Below are 15,467 nucleotides of genomic sequence, written 5' to 3'. Positions count from 1 at the left end.
TTCAGGTCAACAAATTTGACACTGCAGTATATGCCAAGTTGCACACCTTAAAACCTAAAATTGCACATATTGTACTAGCAAATATGCAACCACTTAAGTGAAGAATCAACGTTGAAGGTCGCCGACTAAGATATAACGAAATAGACGTTCTCTAATTGTTAACACAAAATATTCAGCTGGATATCCAGACAAAACAACCTCATTGCTACATAGTACGTCCAGCTTTTAATTCAGTTTCAGCTACTCCCTCTATTCCATATTAAGTGTCGCTGAATTAGTACAAAGTTTGCAGGAGGGAGTAGTACATATGTTCCACTGTCTTTTGTATTTGGTAGAAACTGAGTGACGGGAGTTCAGCCAATCAACTAGGCATATACTCCCTCCGTTCCAAAATAGATGACTCAATTTTATACTAACTTTAGTACAAAGTTAGTATAAAGTTGGGTCATCTATTTAGAAACGGAGGGAGTATATGCGCGTCAACTTTGTATTGAAGCATATGTGCAGTATCGATCCATTGTTTTTGCTGAGCTTCCTAACGATTAAAGAAGTTGGCATACATACAGTAGTACTCATTTGTTATGATCTCGAACAAGATGATAATTAGTAAATCTCAAGTGCATGCCCCAACAAAAATAGTTAATGTGGCAGATCGTCGATCTATAAATATCTAACCGGCGAAGTGCAAGTGCATGACTGTCGAGTTGCTTCTATGGTTGTGCCACAAGCACATGCCATTAGACCAAGCAAGCACAAACACACGCGATTCCACACTCTGAGTTGCTTGTACTTACGCCAAATTAGAGCAGGTTTTATAGACTCGATCACCTGCTATGCTATGATAATTGAGAAAAAGGGTTTCCCCGCTTTATATTACAAAGCAACCATCGATACATCTAACGATAGGTGCTGGGGCCGCAACACAAATAAGCCAAAAAAAACAGAGAAAAAAAAAAGAGAAACAAATGCCAACAACGGCAGATCAACGAAACTAAGATGACCGGCAACCGTTGCATCCTCCGGAGAAGTACCACCACGTTCCCAGCACTCTGAAGCGCCGCGTACCAAGCAACACCTTCAAGAAGGAGGCGACGACTACGCCGCTGTTGCCCGGACTAGTCCCAGGGTTTCCCCCGGTACGCGGGGGCAGTGGGAGGAGGGGTGTACCCGACGCCCTTCAGGAAGGTCCGGCGGCACCCACAGGCGTCGCCGCATCGGAGCCGAACAAGCCGCCAGAGATTTCTTCCAACCCAAACCCCCACCATCACCCAGACGAATCATAGTGCACCGCCCATCCCGCCGCCCACCAACATGTGCCACCACGGTCATCGAATCAACTTCGCCATCTCGCTGAGGTCACCGACACGAGACTTGGAGGACGGGAGAAGAGGTAGTGGCCTCGGGGGCATCCGCAACATTGCCGACATGAGGGGACAACCACCACCGCCATCGCGGAGCCGATCGGACGCACGGACAAGGGGCCTGCCAGGCGCCGAGGCCCAACCGGACCCTTTTGGGTCCGGACAGCCCCTTCCGTCACGCTGCAGCTCGCCGGCCAACGAAGCCGCCACCGCCCGCAGATCACCGCCTCTTCGCCACCAACCAGGGAGCAGCGTCGCCGCACACCGAGACGTCAGCCCGTCCTAGCCCAGATGGAGCCCGAAAGGGCCCAGATCTGGACCGCACGGGCGCCGCCGGCCACCAGCACCGCCATGCCGCCCCGCGGCCAACGACCACGCCGCAGCACCAAGGACCACGAAGCTCGTCGGAGACCCGCCGCCGAGCCCCACCTTAGCCGGCCAAGCTGCACCGGCGCCATCAAGAGGCCCCCGCACCCCCCCCCCCCCTGAGCGAGCGGGGAAGGGACGGCCCGCTGCCGCCAACGTCGCACGGGCCCGGCGGACCCAGCCGGCAGCAGAGGGGGAGGGGAGATGGACGGGGAGGGGGGCCGGAGGCGAGGAGCGGCAGGGGCCGCCCGTCGCCCGCGGCAAGGGCTATGCTATGATAATTAAACCTCAAGTCTCGAGTGCCCACACAAATTAGAGCAGCTAGACATATCCAATTGGTGAAGTACTAGTAGTAACTAGCTAGACATATCCAACTGGTGAAGTACTAGTAGTAACTAGCAGGTGCATGCTACCTCGAGAAAATGCTAATTAACAGTTGCTTGTGCTGCCAACAAACTACACACGGAGATATTATTGGACCAAGCAGGGACAGTCGTGTGATTTCACACTTCACAATCATGCATGGATTGAGCGTACTGCATGCACTGCTCGTGCTACTTGTTGAGCTTATGTATGTACTAGTGGTTGGGGCGCCACCCGGTGGCGCCTCCTAAGAGAAAGTTGGGGGCGGTGCTAGGTGGATTGCGCCCCTTATACTCACCTGTTTGTACTATGTAGTGTTATTGCATTAGACTCAAAGTACATCAATATGAAAGTTGGTGACTGGAACAATAAGACAGAGCTATACAACACATTCAGAGAATGGATTGGCCTTAAAAGAATAATAGTGACATCATATATACTAAGAGGCTTGTATGAACACAAAAGCAATAGTCGATGGTTCAAAAGTGACAAAATGATAGGACTTGCTAATATAAACCACCAACTGATTCAAAAAGTACAACACCACAGAGGATATGTCAAGAACAAATCAACAAGAGCAGCGCGCGGAACGACCTGTCAATGATGTGCAACATCCTAATCCATGGAATGACCCGTCAATGATGTGCAACATCCTAATCCATGAGAGCCGTGTCTCCTACTATAACGCCTGATGCCAGATTAGTCCTCGAAGATGCCCCCGCTGGGCAGTGGAAATGAACGGCTTCCAACAAGGCAAGAACACAAAACATGAATATAGGAAGAGGCAGAAGCAAGGAGAGGAGAGGGACCAAACGGCGGCGGCACTTACCTTTTATCTACTGACCACCGTATCATTCGTCATCGTCACCTCCCACGCCTCGCCCACCACTACTGATCAACACTGTACTGTCATATTCATGTCAGTACTTCAATAAAAGTGAATTTTCTCCATACAGGGTTTTGTGCTTCTGCTGCTAGAACGCATCTACGAAGTCCCTATATAGTATATGTGATCAAATTTACTCCTCTCCAACGTCCATAATTACCATCTACTTCCTATGTTCCTAAATCTCTTAGATTCTGACATGAACATGATACTATACTGACATGGTGTACTGGCATTGTTTGAGAATGACGAGGTGGTCCTCACGCCCTGGTGTCGATCTATTCTAGCTCCCCGCCTCATGCTCCGCATGGATCTATGCCCGTCTTCCTTTCTCCTAGTATTCCTGCTTGAAGCCGTTGTCGCTACCGCCAGGGCCACATCAATCAGCGGCCACCATCTCTATGGTTTCGCATAGAAATGGGGCAGAGCGGGTGGGTGGAGCGGTGGCCAAGGGAAGGAAATGGGTTGAGGCGGGGCGTCAAGCAAGAATAGAAATTAAGTGTATTTTAGTTCAGAGATATATATAGGTGATCTTATTCAGTTCAGTCAGTCACATACTGAACAGTAGTTCACTGAGGTGAGAATTTTGCATTTGGTACAGCTACCTATCTAAAAACATCCAGAACCTCAACCCAGCTGATATTGGATGTCCAAACTGAATCATTGCATCCCTAAACATGGAATCATGGTTGAGTTTTTAAGTCTCAAGAATCTGCATAATTATGGTCATATGCACTGCTATTTTATTTAGATACGCAGGCCAATAGTACACTAATAAACACACAAATTTCAAGTTTTAAGATTTTTTATAAAGAATTACTTAGTGTCAAAGCAAGATACAGGACTAAATCTGTTTATATGTTCGAGAAAGAAAATTACCAGACCGAGCTACACAAGCATGGTATAAAATTCGTCGTTGCAAATTTGAGTCGATGCCCCTGTAAGGTTGTAACTTCAAACATCAAGTCATGTTGCATTTTCTCGACGCATTCCCGACATATCAAGATTCAATCACATAAATCCACAAAAATCTAAAACCTATAGAAAGATCAAACAGAATTAGTTCAAAGAACACTCTGAAATTTGATATGGGATGTCACCATCGATAGTGCATTCAGAACCTGCATTTGGGCCAGTATATGGTATGTATTGGCACTCTGATTCATGTTTCAACTTGCAATAATAAGGATATATTCCCAAGCATCCAAAGTTCTGGAACTTGAACAAAACCTCTAGAGAGGCGCCAACCTTCTCCAAAGCAAGGCATATTATGTTACCCAATTCACTCCTGCTAGTTGGACGACAATTATGAACCCTTGGCTTGCATTCAGAACAAATGGCATGGCCATTGGAGAACGGTATGCACAAATGTGACAATAGTAAAAGAGCCTCTAGACACATTCATAACTTTCTTTCTGAGCTTAAGGATTTGTAGTGTAAATTCTAAATAATGAGATATCAGCCCTCCCTGTAGAATCAATTGACAAGGAATAGTCTAGACAACATTGAAAATGAAAAAGGAGAGCGTGCAATCTGTAAGTTCAAAATGTTTGCAAGGTGCTAGTCGGAGGTAGGCCTGATGCATCGGGTGGTTAACTGAAAGGAAGGAATGTCACCTATTAGCGTGAAAGGGATTCATAGAAAAAGGTCACAAACCAAAATCCTATTTTAGCTTTGCCTACCTTGGTTGGCAATGTCATGTTCTTTTGCAACTGGGTATTCTCATATATCGGCATACACATAGAAAGCCAAAAACCTAGAAAGGCTAGTAAGATACAACCGAAATGCTATAGTTAAATGTGATTAGTTCGGCAAGAAGACATACCTGATGAATTGGAGGATACATGGGATCTAAACACATGGGAGATTCCAATAGCTCATGCCCATTTCTAGAAACTATGACATTTGGATTCTGTGAATGCTTGATAACATGACAGACAAGTTCTATGACATCTAACATCCCATTCTTTGGAGGGTCGCTAACTTCAGCATCAATGTTGTCGAGATAGCCAGTTGACGCCACAACCAAACCTATAGATACATAATCGTGTATGGATGAGAAATATTTAGGATTAGAAGCAAATAGAAAGATAACATGAATTAACCCTGGGTGTAAAAAATGCCATGTCAATTTCAAAGGATGGCTGCAATCTGATATAACTCTCAAGACAAGTATTATCAGTAACATTGTGTCACCGGTGATACATAAAACTGATACATCAACCTGATAACATGAATTAGTCCACAAATATATTCTTCTTTGGAGAAAAGATATATGTCAGTGGCGATACATAAAGGGTCTATCATGAGTGCTTGTATCCACTATACAGAGAACATTTCTCTCTGTCAAATGACCTCATAGTAAATTAAATATATTTTTGGAATAAAAACCTGATCTCAGTCCATGCGGTACCAGGGAATAAAATCGTTGGGGCACTGGAAAAAAACATTCAGCAAAAACACATTCCTCGAAGTGAGAAATATTCAGTCCAAAACTATATCAAGATTGAACCTCATACAATTTTCAAGACATGTCATTTATGCTTCTCTTGTATGACTTTCCAATTTCTTTGCTTTGAAAACAAACATATACTGGATGAATTATGAGAAACCAGAACTCTCTGCATCAGATTGTAGTTACACACAATGATTGTAAATGATTTGACATTATATCCAACTACTAAAATAATAAGGAGAGCTTACGGTTGGAGAGACATACACAATATAGAGCAAAAGGCAGTGGATTCACAGCTTTGTGCTCAGCGTCACCAATGCAACTGACCCATACTAATGGTGTCACCTCTAGAGACCGCAACAGTAGGTTGCCAAATAATGGCGCAAGAAGTTATAGTAGCAGCCTTGGAGCTCCACAGCGAAGCTGGTACATAAGAAGAGAATCACACTGGATATTGTTCTTAACTTTCTAGAAAAGAGAAAAAATTGATTGAATTCCTGTTGTTTACACGCAGTATAGCTAGCCATCAACATGCCATGGACACTACCTTTGTGGCACAGGATTTTTTGTGCCTATCCAGCAGTACAAAAAATATTTCTTTAGAATAGATCCTTTGAAAATAATTCCTTGAAAAAATTTCTCTAGAAGCCCATAAACAAGTCAGGGAGAAAAAGAAAGGAACATCACATGGATCTAGGAAAAACACATGTCTGGAACAACCTCTATGTGGTGGTAAATTGCTAGAAAGGGGAGAAATAATGCATGTTCTCCCAGATTTGTGCACGTAGTTGCATCACTACATGCATACATTGTTCCACCAAGGATGCATATACAGTCTGCATTAAGGCACACCTATCCCTCTTCCAACAGACTGAAGCAAGGCAATGTATTGTATCGGTCATATGAATGATATGCTTGTAGTCAATTAAGTACATGTGTCAACAATCAGAACAAGAATAACCAAGTTCTTCGACCAAAGTTCAAACTGGAAATCAAGTGGGATAAAATTTGAAACCGTAAATCCAAAGAACAAACTGAAATTCAAGATCGTCAAGACGATAGCAAGCCAACCATTTTTTTGTGAAGTTTTCGTACTCGAAATCTCAGTCAATAATGCGACCAGTGAAGTCACGTAGCACCTAGGAAAAAGCATAGATTGAATTGCTTAAATTAAATTAGATTTAAGTGGCAAATTTTTTAGAGAATAAGTGAGAAAACTGCACATAAAATTTGGGCAGGGAGGGTGGTATCCTCAACATTGTTTCCATATGAGCAGGGGAAAATGTTATAATCCACATCACCAGCATCCTCTTTTATCCCCTCTTCTTGTGTGCATTAATTAGTACGTTTTTCTGAATTCTGCTAGTTAAAACAGGGCCATACTAACAACGTGAAACTAACAAAAGGCTGATTGTATCCAGAACTTGATAATAAATTTGACTTCACCGCAAGAAAAAGCAGGAAGATGTTAACATGAAGCTGGCTATATAACATATTAATATAGTTTAGGATCTCAGCTGAAACAAATAAAATAGTTTTATTTTGCTACTGGTGTTATTACTGTTGGATGTGATTGCACAACGTGTATATTCACTCCTAAAGTCTCAATGTTACCGAAGGAAATACTGAACATTGGCAAACATACACACAAGAAGCATCTCGATTCACAAGTACACAGAACTTACTTGGCAATAAAAGTACTTGGAATTTTCTTGCAAAGTTAATATGTTCAAATGTAGATAAAGGTGGCATAGTAATATCTACCTATTGTACAAACTGTATGTATCTTGCACCACCATATTTGAATTGAGTTCCGCCTCAACAGAAAACAAGATAATCGCCAGACATTGTGACCCAGTTCTGATTCTTCTTATATTCCACCAGTTTGGGGTGACCGGGTGAGGAACATTGTTTACCAAGTAAGGAATTCAGAAAGGAGATTACCAAAGCATTAGTAGTCAGCTAATTAAACCTTAAGCTACAGAAGGCATTCACTAAATCAAGGTAAACAGTACAAGATGCACTATCTGCCTTGAAATCTCATAATGGTTGAAGGATCAAGGGTCCTAATACTATCAGATTATGAATCTGAACCCTTCAAACCATATAGATTTTCCTCTGCTAATATTTCGCAGCTGCAAGAGTCCTTCTTCACTACCAATGATGCCCTGATGTATGGATAATAATTAGACTTGTCAGCACACAAGAACTATGAAAGCAAATTACCTCCAAAGGAATCAATAATGGGAGACAACTTCTTTAGGCAAGCATCCAGATGCATACCAGGAAGATGGGCTGGAAGAGGCGGAGCTGGGCTGGCCGCCGCCACATGCGACCGCGGATTGAGTCATCGGCCACATTTAGGGCCCTCCCGCAGGCCGCCTCCCCGGCTGCAGCGGCACCGAGGAGCCCTCGGCAGCAACGGCGGCGCGGGGCGTGCTCAGCGGAGAGATCGGCTCCGGTGGAGGTTGAACCCTGTGGAGACGGCGTGGCGCGCTGAGGGACGGAGGAGAGCGAGGCGGAGCAGACGGAGGCAGCGGCGCTGAGGTGGGAGGGGAGGCGAAGGCGACGGAGCCGCGGAGTAGACGAGACGAGGAGAAGACGGGGAGGAGATGGAGCAGTGGCGGCGGGAGGAAAAGGAGGAAGGAGCCTTCGTCAGGAAGAATTGCCTTTTTATCTCCAACATCGCTAGGTTTTACCTACAGTAAAGATTGGGTGACGTGGACAGAGCGAGCGTTTCGCCCTTGATGCACAGCTGAATGTGTTTAATGTGTATATATGTATATATATAGCCCGCCACCCCAGCCCGGAGTAGGTACATCTCAGTGAGATAGACATTGATAAACAGACAGTGCAGAGCCACACCACCAAGCTAGTTTAGTTAGCTAGCAAAAATGTCTCCGCCACCATATTCAAGGTACGGTCCGCACTCACCACCACCTCCTACGCCGCCATCGCCGAATCCCCGTTATCAGTCACCACCACCTCCTACACCGTACCCCACTTATCTGTCACCACCACCTCCTACGCCGCCGCCGCCACCGTCGCTATATCGCCCTTATCTGCCACCACCTTCTTACCCACCATCGACTGGTCCCGCTCTGCCGCCAACCCCATATCCGGATGCCTCGACACCTTATTATGGTCCACTTCCGCCACCGACGTCGTCTCCCGGCCCGGATGTCCCAGCCCCGGCGCCGACGCCGTACACCGGCGTCCCATATGTTCCAACGCCTGATTGTTATGATCCTTCCGGCTCCAACACCGTCTATACGCCGTCGCCACCGCTGGAGGGGGGAGGACACATCCTCGTGATAGTGCTGGTCCCGATCGCCGGGCTGTGTCCTCCTTGGGCTGCTGGCGGAGCTCTTCCTGCTCGCGCGGCGGAGGCGGGTGAGGAGGGAGGAGCGGGCCGAGTGCCCGGAGGAGGAGGAGGATCTTCCTGAGTACGTGCGAGTGCAGGAGCAGGCTGTGGTGGTCGACGAGGTCGTCGTCAGGCACGCGCACGAACCAGACGATGGCAAGTGCTAGACATGGTGGCCCGGCCTGACGCCCTGACCTATCACTATCAGGCTATCAGCCTATCACGTACTGTACCAGCTCGTTTGTGTTGCCATGCTTAGTGACTCTGTTAGTGTGGTGTGTGATTAGTGGGATTGTTTACGTACATCACTTGTTGCTTGAAACGTAGTGTACTAGCATGCATGGAAAATAATCGTCATGCTCTTCCATGCATGGTCGTCCTTGTGGTACTGTATTTGGATGCATGCTATAAGTATCTGCATTTTTTCCTTCACGAAATATATATACAGACATTCTTTATTTAAAAAAAGTTCCCAACGAGCCTCCATAGATGACGACGCACCAGCCTCGGAGCACTTCCCCGCGCCTCTCCCCTGTCGCTGCCCTCGCCGCGGGTCGCCGTCATCATCACCGGTCACTGCCGTCGCCGCCTGCGTTTCTCGTCAGCAACGTGAGCACGCAGTTGCAGCTCCCGGTGGCGATGGTTGTAGCTCTGTGGCCACCGCTCGTCGGCTGGCCGGGACCGTTTACCGGCTAGCCGTCGCCGCTCGCCAGGCCCGCTGCGGACTGGATGGTTGCAACAAAAATCAGCTCTGCTTCAGGCGGTTCCAGCAAAATCAAATGCTCGTTGTAGCAAAATCAACCGATGGTTCTAGCAAAAAACACAATGGCAGCAAAAGATCAAAAAAGTGCCTCGCCGCTGCACCTCATGAAGAAATTTGGTTCCAGCATCTCTAGGTCCCATCGCCTTTGAAGCAAAAATCTCCAGTAGCAGCTATTCGCGTTGCTGGTTCCAGCCAGGAGCTGACGATGCAGCTCCCACCCACCTGATTGTAGCAAAAAAATGCATTGGATCCAGCAAAACAAGAAGACAGTGGTAGCAAAACTTGTGAAATAAAAACTGGAAACTGTGCCCCAGCAAAAGTAGAAAAACACGGATGTAGCAAAAAATCAAGCTCGTTCCAGCAAACCAGAAAGTTAGTGGTAGCAAACTTGCAAATTTGGCGGTGGTTCCAGCAAAACCAAACACCCATGGTAGCAAAAAAGAATATTGGCTCCAGCAAAACCAAACGCATGTGGTAGCACCTCACGTCGACGGTTCCAGCATCCTCGACACGACTCGCAAACCGCTCGCCCTGTTGCAACTCTTTTGTTGCCCGGTTGCAGCTCGACAAGATGGAAGTTCCAACTTCCACCAACTCAGGTTGCAGTGTGGCAGGGAGTTTTGGGTGCGGTGGCGCCGGCCCGCCGGTGCTTGTAGGGGATTCCGGTCGGCGTGGCTGATAAATAGAGTTAGGAGACAGGGCGAGATGAGAAATTGAGAGGGCTTGATTCAAGAATGAGGAGCAGCGCATGGGGGCATGGGAGCGGAGGTGATTTCTCCGACGGCTTGATTTGGCCACTCGCTAGAGATAGGGGATGAGAAACGGGGTGAAGAGTGGACGAGAAGTGTCAGTGCTGGATAAGGACAAGAGGAACGAGTGGTTGTGGGCCAGGTGGGCTAGGCTATTGTGGTCACGTGGGTTGTGGGCATCGTTTTTGTTCAAGTGGAGTTGTGCGAGTCGCACGCAACCGGCCGAGCATTCGGCCGGCGCGCCGATCAAGAACGTTTCCCTTGTAATATACTATGTATATACGAAATATTGGAGTTGAAGGAGTCTTGTCGAGCAACCACAGGAGCTTGCCTCGTCTCTGAACTAGCCAGCTGACCCAGCTCGCTGATATATGCCGTCACATACCATATACACCAAAGGGTGACCACCATTGATGTGAAGGAGCTATGATCCAAAGTTTAGCTCAATTTGAAAAGCCAATTCATCGCCTGTGGTTCAACATGGGAGCAACTAGTTAACGAGCGCTCCTTCGGGAGCCTCGCAACGATCAGCGTCACTTGGTGCGCTCTCAGCCATTCGCCACGTGTCATGCACTGGACGCTCCTCCTGGATTTTGTTTTTTAATTTTTCCGCACGTGTTATCGGCTTTTTAAAGGTTTTTTTCCGGGGTTTTCCGATGTTTTGGTTTTCCTCCGGTTTTTCTTAGCTTTCGATCAAAAAAAATTCGAAAAAAAAAATTGGCGCGAAATAACGTGTTTTCTGTTTTTTTTTCTTTCCCAAGAGTCGCGGTTTTGTTTTCGCGAGAATCACGGTCGTGCCTCTCGGAAAGTGATGGGGACATGACTACCTTGGATACGACCAAAAATACTACATACATACATATTTGTCAGGTGATTTCTAGTGCAAACTATTCAATAATCTATTTATGTTATCCAGAACAAAAATACTTCACACACTTTTGTGTTTTGTCTCATTACAGGTGTATGGGATATTTGTACAATTCACATATGAAGATAAGGGAGAAAGAGATGTTTAAGTGATGTTCAAAAAGTTCTCTCACGTCACTTTTGGGCCAAAAAAAGATAGAGTCCAAGTATCTCACGTTCTGAATTCAGATTCGGACTGCATAGACATACCTGACTCAAAACACCAACAACGTTTTCATACGAACTCCGAATTGGGTGATTCTTTTTTTTGTTGGATTCTAGATTTTGTGCTCTTTCCAGCACAATTGGATTCACCTTCAAATTCGTCCGGAGCGTTGAGATATCGACGAAACAATTAGACGCTGCAGCAGAATCCGAGTCAAACAATAAGTCCAAAGGTGTTGCATCACCTCCACTTGGGCCCATTGGCCTTGTACGACCTAGGGTTAGTTTTAGGCTGCCTTGGGACGTCCTCCCACCTTCTAGGCCGCCACCCCTTGCTCCTATATAAGTAGATCCATCTAGTAGCTTTTCCCTTGGGATTTGTTTAGTTAAAAGTTAGTCGTTGCAACTTCGTGTACTTCGTTTGTGTCCAACGACCAGACCAAGACCGCTTACGGATCCCCACCTTTATCAATACTTCATACATATTCGCAATATTCAGATTGCTTTTATCATATTCTTGCTTATTCTTCGATTGCTTGCAGGAATAGACCTTCGTGGTCAGGTTGATCGTGCTCCGGCGTGGTCAATAACCTCAGGAGATTGGTTTAGCAAATCCTAAGGTGCAATGTCGTGCACGTTTGTAGTCGGATCGTGAAAGTCGTCTTCACCAAATCGATAGTTATCATCTCATCGAAAGATCGGGACACCTCCGCCTCTATCAAGTGGTATCAGTTTTCAGGTTGCTCGGTGAGAATTTCCAGTCATCCCTAGATTAGATTTATTTTCTTACCTATTGTCCAAGAAAAAACCACAAAAAAAGTTAGATCTATTCATCCTTTGTCCTAGCCAGTCTGAGCCTTTGCAATTTTCGTTTCATTATTTGCATTATTGAATTATCGGTTACATCGTCGTGTCAAGTTGCTGGCCTTAGTGTCTAGTTCCTTTAGAGTTTCGAGTTCTGTTCACATTAGTCACGTCGCCGCTGCATCATTATCCCTTCCGCTGTCCATCATCTCATCCATCAATTTCCACCATGTGCTATGCATTGTTCATTGTCATAATCCTAGTTAAGGTCATTCACATCTTCGCCTGATCCAATCTGCATCTTATCTAGTTTGTCTTGGAAAGAGGGAGAAAAAAAGATAGAAAAAAAAGAGAGAAAAAAAGGAAAGAAAAAAAAGAAAAAAAAGAGAAAGAAAAAGAAAAAAAAAGTGTGAGGAAAAAAAGAGAAAAAAAACAAAGTTCAGATCTATCTAGACTCAATCTCGTAGCTGAATTCGGATTGGAATCTGCTTTGTGCACTGCTCAGTAAAACAGGCATAACTTCCTCATACGAAGTCCGTTTTGGCTCCACGAGTACTCAAATTAAAGCTAGAGACGAAACGCATATAAATAGTTGTAGAAGCTAGTTCAATATTTTGCACCTCAAAATCGGCTTCTAAATAGGTATTTTTGCCCTCCGAAGTTTGCGAACACAGCTTATTCCAGTTTTTCAAGCCAGTTTTAGAATTTTTTTGACTCTTCATATCAACTCGGAATTGAGTGATTCTTTTTGCATTGGAGAGCTTGAGTTAGTAGCATTCTTTGAAAAAATTTATCAGAAAATTGGCTCAAACTTTTCAAGAGGAAAGTTGGAGAGAGTTGTTGTATATCCTTCTTGGCAGTTGTTTTTCATCATTATCTTCACTACCGTTGTGATCTTCACTTATATCTTGCTGTCCAGAGCTACTTAGTATCCTTGATTGATGCTAGTTGTGCTACGCCGTGACCTCATTAGTGTTCTAGGCTCGCGTCTCTAGTCCGGTCTAGCCTAGGACCAACACAGTACCGTCGTTGAGCGTTTATTCAACATTGCATCTTTGAATTGATTATTGCTAATCTTTTGCTACCATATATAGCCAACCCAGCTCCACATATTTCTACACCGTGTATACATACGTTCCCCTGGCAATCGCTTTACACAATTTTCGGAGTTATTTGACATCGCTGGTTGCCTGTCACCACCTGCCGCATGGTAAGAACTTGTAAGATATTGATATTTGATTTACTGTGAGCACTTTACAACCACATCCTAGTAGTTCATAGGAACATTATTCTCGAATTTTGTTTCTTGTTTCTACTAATCATGACAGGTTCCGGAGATAGAAGTTCTTGGACGACAGACACATCTTCACCATCACGAGAGTTGGGACAACACACACAAGCACATGGTCAGGTTATCTCTTTACCGTCATTTGAGGGTAGATTTAATCCTGCTATATATCTAGCTTGGGAGTTTGAAGTAGAACAAGTTTTTAGTAACCATGACTTTTCTGAACTTGAGCGAGTACGAGCTGCCACTAGAGCATTTACTGGCTTTGCTTCTGTTTGGTGGAGTGTGGATTGTAAGAAAAACATTGATAACCAACCCACAACTTGGAAAGATTTGAAACATGTAATGAGACAAATTTTTCCCTCCTTACTATCGTCGTGAATTGCTTCACAAATTTGAACAATTTAAACAAGGCAATAACACTGTTCATGCTTATTACCAAGAGTTCAAATCTTATATGCATCATTGTGACATAGAAGAATCTGAGGATGATACAATGAATAGACTTTTGGTGGTTTGAACCATGATATTCAGGCAAGATTTAGGTATATTCCTTGTTGCATTACTGGTATGTATGTTCGTGCTTGTACCTTTGAGAGACAGTTACAGGAGGATTCATTGGATGACTACAACAACTACTATTCCAATTCATGCTCACTACCATTGGTTGATTCCTCCACCGTTGCACCTACTAGAGCAGCCACACCTCAGATTGTGAGTGTGACATCATCTCAAGTGTATGGTACATTATCATTGTCCATACCGACATCAGTTACGTCTTTGCGATAAGGTAACGGTAAAGGTATTGATGATATAACTTCACATGAGAATGATGCATCCCTAATTAACTTAAATACATCATATGTTGAGTTACCTGTTGATTTGAGCACGCCACCTATTTTAGAGAATCATGTTACTATCATGAATGCATCATGTGATCAAACAACTGAAATACCAACAATTTTGAGTGCACCCATTGAATTAACTATTGATGCAAAAGAACCAATGTTTAATCATTTTGATATGACCCCTAATCTTGGTGATGATTCTGTGTCCAATGACTTACTGCATGTTTGCTTATTTAAGAATGTTGTAGCATGTAAATTTGATGCAAGTAAGGTTTATTCACCAATATTGGGATGGTTTAATGATGAATATTGTCAATCATTTGATAGGAATAAGAGCTTCACTTATATGTGCAAACTGAGTTGCAATATTTTCATGCCTTCTACTTATAATAATATTTTGCCTTTATATTTTATGATATATGAAAGTTACTCATGTATACATGTGTCATATGTGCAAAAATCAAGGGAAGTAAAAATGGATGACATATACATATACAACATGTATACCTTGTCTCTTTTCTTAGCCACATTTCAGATTAAGCAACGTCGAGGGCGGCTTTGTTTTCAAAAAGGGGAGGATGATGAGGACATGACTACCTTGGATACGACCAAAAATATTGCATACATGCATATTTGTCAGGTGATTTCTAGTGCAAGCTATTCAATAATCTATTTGTGTTATCCAGAACAAAAATACTTCACACACTTTTGTGTTTTGTCTCATTACAGGTGTATGGGATATTTGTACAATTCACATATGAAGATAAGGGAGAAAGAGATGTTTAAGTGTTGTTCAAAAAGTTCTCTCACGTCACTTTTGGGCCAAGAGAAGATAGAGTCCAAGTCTCTCACGTTCTGGATTCAGATTCGGACTGCACAGACATACCTGACTCAAAATGCCAACAATTTTTTCATACGGACTCCGAATTGGGTGATTCTTTTTGTTGGATTCTAGATTTTGTGCTCTTTCCAACACAATTGGATTCATCTTCAAATTCATCCGGAGCGTTAAGATATCGACGAAACAATCAGACACTGCAGCAGAATCCGAGTCAAACAACAAGTCCAAAGGTGTTGCATCACCTCCACTTGGGCCCATTGGCCTTGTACGACCTAGGGTTAGTTTTAGGCTGCCTTGGGACGTCCTCC

General features: G+C 44.4%; 2 long non-coding RNA genes across 9 annotated transcripts; both read right to left on the bottom strand.

Moving 5' to 3' along the window:
• Nucleotides 1–2,500: 2,500 nt before the first annotated feature.
• On the bottom strand, nt 2,501–8,338 carry LOC123045514 (uncharacterized). 8 transcript variants are annotated; one of them, XR_006421458.1, is made up of 6 exons: nt 7,715–8,324; nt 4,802–7,599; nt 4,659–4,732; nt 3,856–4,572; nt 2,920–2,991; nt 2,501–2,832 (listed from the first exon to the last, which is right to left on the bottom strand). It is a non-coding gene; the product is annotated as an uncharacterized lncRNA (long non-coding RNA). The 8 variants fall into 8 exon arrangements; XR_006421453.1 differs by having other exon boundaries at nt 2,501–4,572; nt 4,802–5,007; nt 5,696–5,854; nt 7,196–7,599; nt 7,715–8,201; XR_006421454.1 differs by having other exon boundaries at nt 2,920–4,572; nt 7,715–8,338.
• Nucleotides 8,339–9,107: 769 nt separating this feature from the next.
• LOC123045515 (uncharacterized) lies at nt 9,108–10,469 on the bottom strand. The gene is made up of 2 exons (XR_006421460.1): nt 9,660–10,469; nt 9,108–9,520 (listed from the first exon to the last, which is right to left on the bottom strand). It is a non-coding gene; the product is annotated as an uncharacterized lncRNA (long non-coding RNA).
• Nucleotides 10,470–15,467: the final 4,998 nt, after the last annotated feature.

The sequence above is a fragment of the Triticum aestivum genome, chromosome 2B (genome assembly GCF_018294505.1).
Source record: "Triticum aestivum cultivar Chinese Spring chromosome 2B, IWGSC CS RefSeq v2.1, whole genome shotgun sequence".
Taxonomy (NCBI): Eukaryota; Viridiplantae; Streptophyta; class Magnoliopsida; order Poales; family Poaceae; genus Triticum; species Triticum aestivum.
This window is presented reverse-complemented; position numbering and strand designations above follow the sequence as displayed.